Genomic DNA, 7,500 nt, shown 5'->3' with positions numbered 1-7,500 from the left:
TCAGGCGCGGTTCGCTCCGCAATCCGCCGGCCGATCGGCACCGGGCGGGGCTCTACGGAAAGAGGGGACCCTCCGGCGTCGAGTGCCGGCGCACCGACCCCGCAGGCTGACCGGGAAGGTTAAGACTCACCCCGCTGAATGCCCGGCCCCGGGCACCCTCCGGCGCCGGGGCCATAACTTCGGGGAGGGAGGTCCGAGCTCCGCGCGGTCGACGGCAGGTGAAAGGGGCCGGTGCGCCGCGGAAGGCGACAGCAGTCCCGTCAGGCTGCACCTCTGCTCGGGCGAACGGCGTCAGGAAAAGGGGAGAGCACTTCCCCACCGATAGCTCCGGAACGCCCGGACCCATTGGCCCGCGGCACCGGTGGCTGCTAGAGGGCCTCCGGCGCCGTCAGCCGGGGTACGTCCCAGGCCGGCCGGACGGCGGGCAGCCGGAGGCAACGGCCTGGAACGGAGCCAGACTTGAGTCGTTCCGTGTGCCGTGGGCAAAAAGGCAGGGCTGCGGGTCAGCGCAGTTTGGCAAACCTAGCCGCAAGTGCGGGAAGGGCGGAGGAGCACACGGACGCCGCCTTCCCAAACTGAGCCCAAAGTGCCCAGGCATGCCCCCTTGATCTCGCCTAATCAGTGAGCCCAAAATAATTTCAGAGTGTGGAAACCTGATCCAAAAAGGTCGAAAAGAACGGCCAGAGATCAAGTCCGAAAGGGGAAATCAGTAACAAGCAAGCAGAGTAATCATTAACCAAAAAGCGCAAAATTATGTTAAAAGTGTGAAATCATTAACCAAAAACTCGAAAATAATGTCCAGAGACCAAGTCCGAAAGTACAAATAATTAACCAGTAAGCAGAGTCATCATTAACCAAAAATCGCAAAAGTAAGTAAAAAGTGTGAAATCATTAACCAAAAATCGCAAAAGTAAGTAAAAAGTGTGAAATCATTAACCAAAAACTCGAAAATAATGTCCAGAGACTAAGTCCGAAAGGGCAAATGGTTAACCAGTAAGCAGAGTAATCATTAACCAAAAATCGCAAAAGTAAGTAAAAAGTGTGAAATCATTAACCAAAAATCGCAAAAGTAAGTAAAAAGTGTGAAATCATTAACCAAAAACTCGAAAATAATCTCCAGAGACTAAGTCCGAAAGGGCAAATGGTTAACCAGTAAGCAGAGTAATCATTAACCAAAAGGCGCAAAAGTAAGTAAAAAGTATGAAATCAGTAACCAAAAAGCGCAAAAATATGTTAAAAGTGTGAAATCATTAACCAAAAACTCGAAAATAATGTGCAGAGACTAAGTCCGAAAGGGCAAATAATTAACCAGTAAGCAGAGTAATCATTAACCAAAAATCGCAAAAATATGTTAAAAGTGTGAAATCATTAACCAAAAACTCGAAAATAATGTCCAGAGACTAAGTCCGAAAGGGCAAATGGTTAACCAGTAAGCAGAGTAATCATTAACCAAAAATCGCAAAAGTAAGTAAAAAGTGTGAAATCATTAACCAAAAACCCGAAAATAATGTCCAGAGACTAAGTCCGAAAGGGCAAATGGTTAACCAGTAAGCAGAGTAATCATTAACCAAAAATCGCAAAAGTAAGTAAAAAGTGTGAAATCATTAACCAAAAACTCGAAAATAATGTCCAGAGACTAAGTCCGAAAGGGCAAATGGTTAACCAGTAAGCAGAGTAATCATTAACCAAAAGGCGCAAAAGTAAGTAAAAAGTATGAAATCAGTAACCAAAAAGCGCAAAAATATGTTAAAAGTGTGAAATCATTAACCAAAAACTCGAAAATAATGTGCAGAGACTAAGTCCGAAAGGGCAAATAACTAACCAGTAAGCAGAGTAATCATTAACCAAAAATCGCAAAAATATGTTAAAAGTGTGAAATCATTAACCAAAAACTCGAAAATAATGTCCAGAGACTAAGTCCGAAAGGGCAAATGGTTAACCAGTAAGCAGAGTAATCATTAACCAAAAATCGCAAAAGTAAGTAAAAAGTGTGAAATCATTAACCAAAAACTCGAAAATAATCTCCAGAGACTAAGTCCGAAAGGGCAAATGGTTAACCAGTAAGCAGAGTAATCATTAACCAAAAATCGCAAAAGTAAGTAAAAAGTATGAAATCAGTAACCAAAAAGCGCAAAAATATGTTAAAAGTGTGAAATCATTAACCAAAAACTCGAAAATAATGTGCAGAGACTAAGTCCGAAAGGGCAAATAATTAACCAGTAAGCAGAGTAATCATTAACCAAAAATCGCAAAAATATGTTAAAAGTGTGAAATCATTAACCAAAAACTCGAAAATAATGTCCAGAGACTAAGTCCGAAAGGGCAAATGGTTAACCAGTAAGCAGAGTAATCATTAACCAAAAATCGCAAAAGTAAGTAAAAAGTGTGAAATCATTAACCAAAAACTCGAAAATAATCTCCAGAGACTAAGTCCGAAAGGGCAAATGGTTAACCAGTAAGCAGAGTAATCATTAACCAAAAATCGCAAAAGTAAGTAAAAAGTATGAAATCAGTAACCAAAAAGCGCAAAAATATGTTAAAAGTGTGAAATCATTAACCAAAAACTCGAAAATAATGTGCAGAGACTAAGTCCGAAAGGGCAAATAATTAACCAGTAAGCAGAGTAATCATTAACCAAAAATCGCAAAAATATGTTAAAAGTGTGAAATCATTAACCAAAAACTCGAAAATAATGTCCAGAGACTAAGTCCGAAAGGGCAAATGGTTAACCAGTAAGCAGAGTAATCATTAACCAAAAATCGCAAAAGTAAGTAAAAAGTGTGAAATCATTAACCAAAAACTCGAAAATAATGTCCAGAGACCAAGTCCGAAAGGGCAAATGGTTAACCAGTAAGCAGAGTAATCATTAACCAAAAATCGCAAAAGTAAGTAAAAAGTGTGAAATCATTAACCAAAAACTCGAAAATAATGTCCAGAGACCAAGTCCGAAAGGGCAAATGGTTAACCAGTAAGCAGAGTAATCATTAACCAAAAATCGCAAAAGTAAGTAAAAAGTATGAAATCAGTAACCAAAAAGCGCAAAAATATGTTAAAAGTGTGAAATCATTAACCAAAAACTCGAAAATAATGTGCAGAGACTAAGTCCGAAAGGGCAAATAATTAACCAGTAAGCAGAGTAATCATTAACCAAAAATCGCAAAAATATGTTAAAAGTGTGAAATCATTAACCAAAAACTCGAAAATAATGTCCAGAGACTAAGTCCGAAAGGGCAAATGGTTAACCAGTAAGCAGAGTAATCATTAACCAAAAATCGCAAAAGTAAGTAAAAAGTGTGAAATCATTAACCAAAAACTCGAAAATAATCTCCAGAGACTAAGTCCGAAAGGGCAAATGGTTAACCAGTAAGCAGAGTAATCATTAACCAAAAATCGCAAAAGTAAGTAAAAAGTGTGAAATCATTAACCAAAAACCCGAAAATAATGTCCAGAGACTAAGTCCGAAAGGGCAAATGGTTAACCAGTAAGCAGAGTAATCATTAACCAAAAATCGCAAAAGTAAGTAAAAAGTGTGAAATCATTAACCAAAAACTCGAAAATAATGTCCAGAGACTAAGTCCGAAAGGGCAAATGGTTAACCAGTAAGCAGAGTAATCATTAACCAAAAGGCGCAAAAGTAAGTAAAAAGTATGAAATCAGTAACCAAAAAGCGCAAAAATATGTTAAAAGTGTGAAATCATTAACCAAAAACTCGAAAATAATGTGCAGAGACTAAGTCCGAAAGGGCAAATAATTAACCAGTAAGCAGAGTAATCATTAACCAAAAAGCGCAAAAATATGTTAAAAGTGTGAAATCATTAACCAAAAACTCGAAAATAATGTCCAGAGACTAAGTCCGAAAGGGCAAATAATTAACCAGTAAGCAGAGTAATCATTAACCAAAAAGCGCAAAAGTAAGTAAAAAGTGTGAAATCATTAACCAAAAAGTCGAAAATAATGCCCAGAGACTAAGTCCGAAAGGGCAAATGGTTAACCAGTAAGCAGAGTAATCATTAACCAAAAATCGCAAAAGTAAGTAAAAAGTATGAAATCAGTAACCAAAAAGCGCAAAAATATGTTAAAAGTGTGAAATCATTAACCAAAAAGTCGAAAATAATGCCCAGAGACTAAGTCCGAAAGGGCAAATGGTTAACCAGTAAGCAGAGTAATCATTAACCAAAAGGCGCAAAAGTAAGTAAAAAGTATGAAATCAGTAACCAAAAAGCGCAAAAATATGTTAAAAGTGTGAAATCATTAACCAAAAACTCGAAAATAATGTGCAGAGACTAAGTCCGAAAGGGCAAATAATTAACCAGTAAGCAGAGTAATCATTAACCAAAAATCGCAAAAATATGTTAAAAGTGTGAAATCATTAACCAAAAACTCGAAAATAATGTCCAGAGACTAAGTCCGAAAGGGCAAATGGTTAACCAGTAAGCAGAGTAATCATTAACCAAAAATCGCAAAAGTAAGTAAAAAGTGTGAAATCATTAACCAAAAACCCGAAAATAATGTCCAGAGACTAAGTCCGAAAGGGCAAATGGTTAACCAGTAAGCAGAGTAATCATTAACCAAAAATCGCAAAAGTAAGTAAAAAGTGTGAAATCATTAACCAAAAACTCGAAAATAATGTCCAGAGACTAAGTCCGAAAGGGCAAATGGTTAACCAGTAAGCAGAGTAATCATTAACCAAAAGGCGCAAAAGTAAGTAAAAAGTATGAAATCAGTAACCAAAAAGCGCAAAAATATGTTAAAAGTGTGAAATCATTAACCAAAAACTCGAAAATAATGTGCAGAGACTAAGTCCGAAAGGGCAAATAATTAACCAGTAAGCAGAGTAATCATTAACCAAAAATCGCAAAAATATGTTAAAAGTGTGAAATCATTAACCAAAAACTCGAAAATAATGTCCAGAGACTAAGTCCGAAAGGGCAAATGGTTAACCAGTAAGCAGAGTAATCATTAACCAAAAATCGCAAAAGTAAGTAAAAAGTGTGAAATCATTAACCAAAAACTCGAAAATAATCTCCAGAGACTAAGTCCGAAAGGGCAAATGGTTAACCAGTAAGCAGAGTAATCATTAACCAAAAATCGCAAAAGTAAGTAAAAAGTATGAAATCAGTAACCAAAAAGCGCAAAAATATGTTAAAAGTGTGAAATCATTAACCAAAAACTCGAAAATAATGTGCAGAGACTAAGTCCGAAAGGGCAAATAATTAACCAGTAAGCAGAGTAATCATTAACCAAAAATCGCAAAAATATGTTAAAAGTGTGAAATCATTAACCAAAAACTCGAAAATAATGTCCAGAGACTAAGTCCGAAAGGGCAAATGGTTAACCAGTAAGCAGAGTAATCATTAACCAAAAATCGCAAAAGTAAGTAAAAAGTATGAAATCAGTAACCAAAAAGCGCAAAAATATGTTAAAAGTGTGAAATCATTAACCAAAAACTCGAAAATAATGTGCAGAGACTAAGTCCGAAAGGGCAAATAATTAACCAGTAAGCAGAGTAATCATTAACCAAAAATCGCAAAAATATGTTAAAAGTGTGAAATCATTAACCAAAAAGTCGAAAATAATGCCCAGAGACTAAGTCCGAAAGGGCAAATGGTTAACCAGTAAGCAGAGTAATCATTAACCAAAAATCGCAAAAGTAAGTAAAAAGTGTGAAATCATTAACCAAAAACCCGAAAATAATGTCCAGAGACTAAGTCCGAAAGGGCAAATGGTTAACCAGTAAGCAGAGTAATCATTAACCAAAAATCGCAAAAGTAAGTAAAAAGTGTGAAATCATTAACCAAAAACTCGAAAATAATGTCCAGAGACTAAGTCCGAAAGGGCAAATGGTTAACCAGTAAGCAGAGTAATCATTAACCAAAAGGCGCAAAAGTAAGTAAAAAGTATGAAATCAGTAACCAAAAAGCGCAAAAATATGTTAAAAGTGTGAAATCATTAACCAAAAACTCGAAAATAATGTGCAGAGACTAAGTCCGAAAGGGCAAATAATTAACCAGTAAGCAGAGTAATCATTAACCAAAAAGCGCAAAAATATGTTAAAAGTGTGAAATCATTAACCAAAAACTCGAAAATAATGTCCAGAGACTAAGTCCGAAAGGGCAAATAATTAACCAGTAAGCAGAGTAATCATTAACCAAAAAGCGCAAAAGTAAGTAAAAAGTGTGAAATCATTAACCAAAAAGTCGAAAATAATGCCCAGAGACTAAGTCCGAAAGGGCAAATGGTTAACCAGAAAATCAGTCGAATAATGTCCAGAGACTAAGTCCGAAAGGGCAAATGGTTAACCAGTGGAAGGGCGATCAAGCGGAAAAATTTGCCCCGGTTACCCGGGATGGAGTTCCAGAGGTCCGGCCAGAGTTGTCAAATTCGTCCCGCTGATCGGACGCTTGTCATTCGGGTGGCTGGGGGTTGGCGGGGTATCTGCACAGTAGTAGGAGGTGGCAAGTCGGGACTTGGACGTTTATTCCAAGAGTCCACCCGAGCCTCCAGGTCTGCAGAGACCGACCCTAGCTGCCGCCCAACCGACTTTTAAGCCTTTTTCGGATGGGGATTTTTTCCCATTTTCGTCCATTTTTCGGGTTTTCTGTCGGGCTTAATAGGCGGCAGCCTGACCCCCCGGCCGAGGCGGGGGGCGCACTCTCCCTTGCGTAAGGGTCCGGATTTGCCCCGGAAAGTGCCCCCGACGGCCTCCCGACCCGGGTGCCTGCAGGGCGGGGGGAAAGGGTAGTCCCAGCCGCAGGAAATCATTAACCAAAAGACTTAGCCGTCGGGGCAGAGGCTAAGACCCGGGCTGGTGAAATCATTAACCAAAAGGAATGCACCCTTTTCCGAAAGTGCAGGCCGAAATAAGGCGAGCCTTGGGCCGGGAAGGCCAAAACCCCCAACTCATGGAAGTGTATGGGGTCGGACTCGGCGACTTTCCCGGGCCCCGAGTTGACCTTTCCCCACGGGGGCGGTCAAGTTGCTCCCGCCAAGAGGGCACGTTGCATTTGCTGCCGCTCTAGTCCCCGGGCTAGTTAATCAGTTGCCGTCGGAAGTCCCGATGCCGAAATGAAAAATGGCCGTTGCGGCGATTTGGCGCCTCATTTTCGGAAGGACTACCGGCAGGCAACCCGCCGAATTGACACTTGCGATTCGGGTGGCTGGGGGTTGGCGGGGTACCCGGAGATTTTCGGGAACTCGATTTTCAGAACTTTTGCTGGCAGCGGTTGCACTTGCAAAGTGGCCGAAGAAGTGCTCCCTCAAGGAAGGACCTTCTTTTGAAATAAAAGACCTTCCGAAGAGTGCCTGGAAGTCATTTATGAGCATTTAAGGGTAAATCTGGCGGACTTTCCATGCTCTGTTGCCGGCTCTGAAATATCGCACAGTTGGGTCTAGGCCGGTAGACTGGCTGTGAAAACAGACAAAGTGTTTTGGCGAGCGAGAGAAAACAAGGCCTTGGAACAGATTGGGGGGTGCGGAGGCACACCACACCCACAGGAAAAG

This window comes from Heterodontus francisci, unplaced genomic scaffold (assembly GCF_036365525.1).
Source record: "Heterodontus francisci isolate sHetFra1 unplaced genomic scaffold, sHetFra1.hap1 HAP1_SCAFFOLD_701, whole genome shotgun sequence".
In the NCBI taxonomy this organism is placed as follows: domain Eukaryota; kingdom Metazoa; phylum Chordata; class Chondrichthyes; order Heterodontiformes; family Heterodontidae; genus Heterodontus; species Heterodontus francisci.
This window is presented reverse-complemented; position numbering follows the sequence as displayed.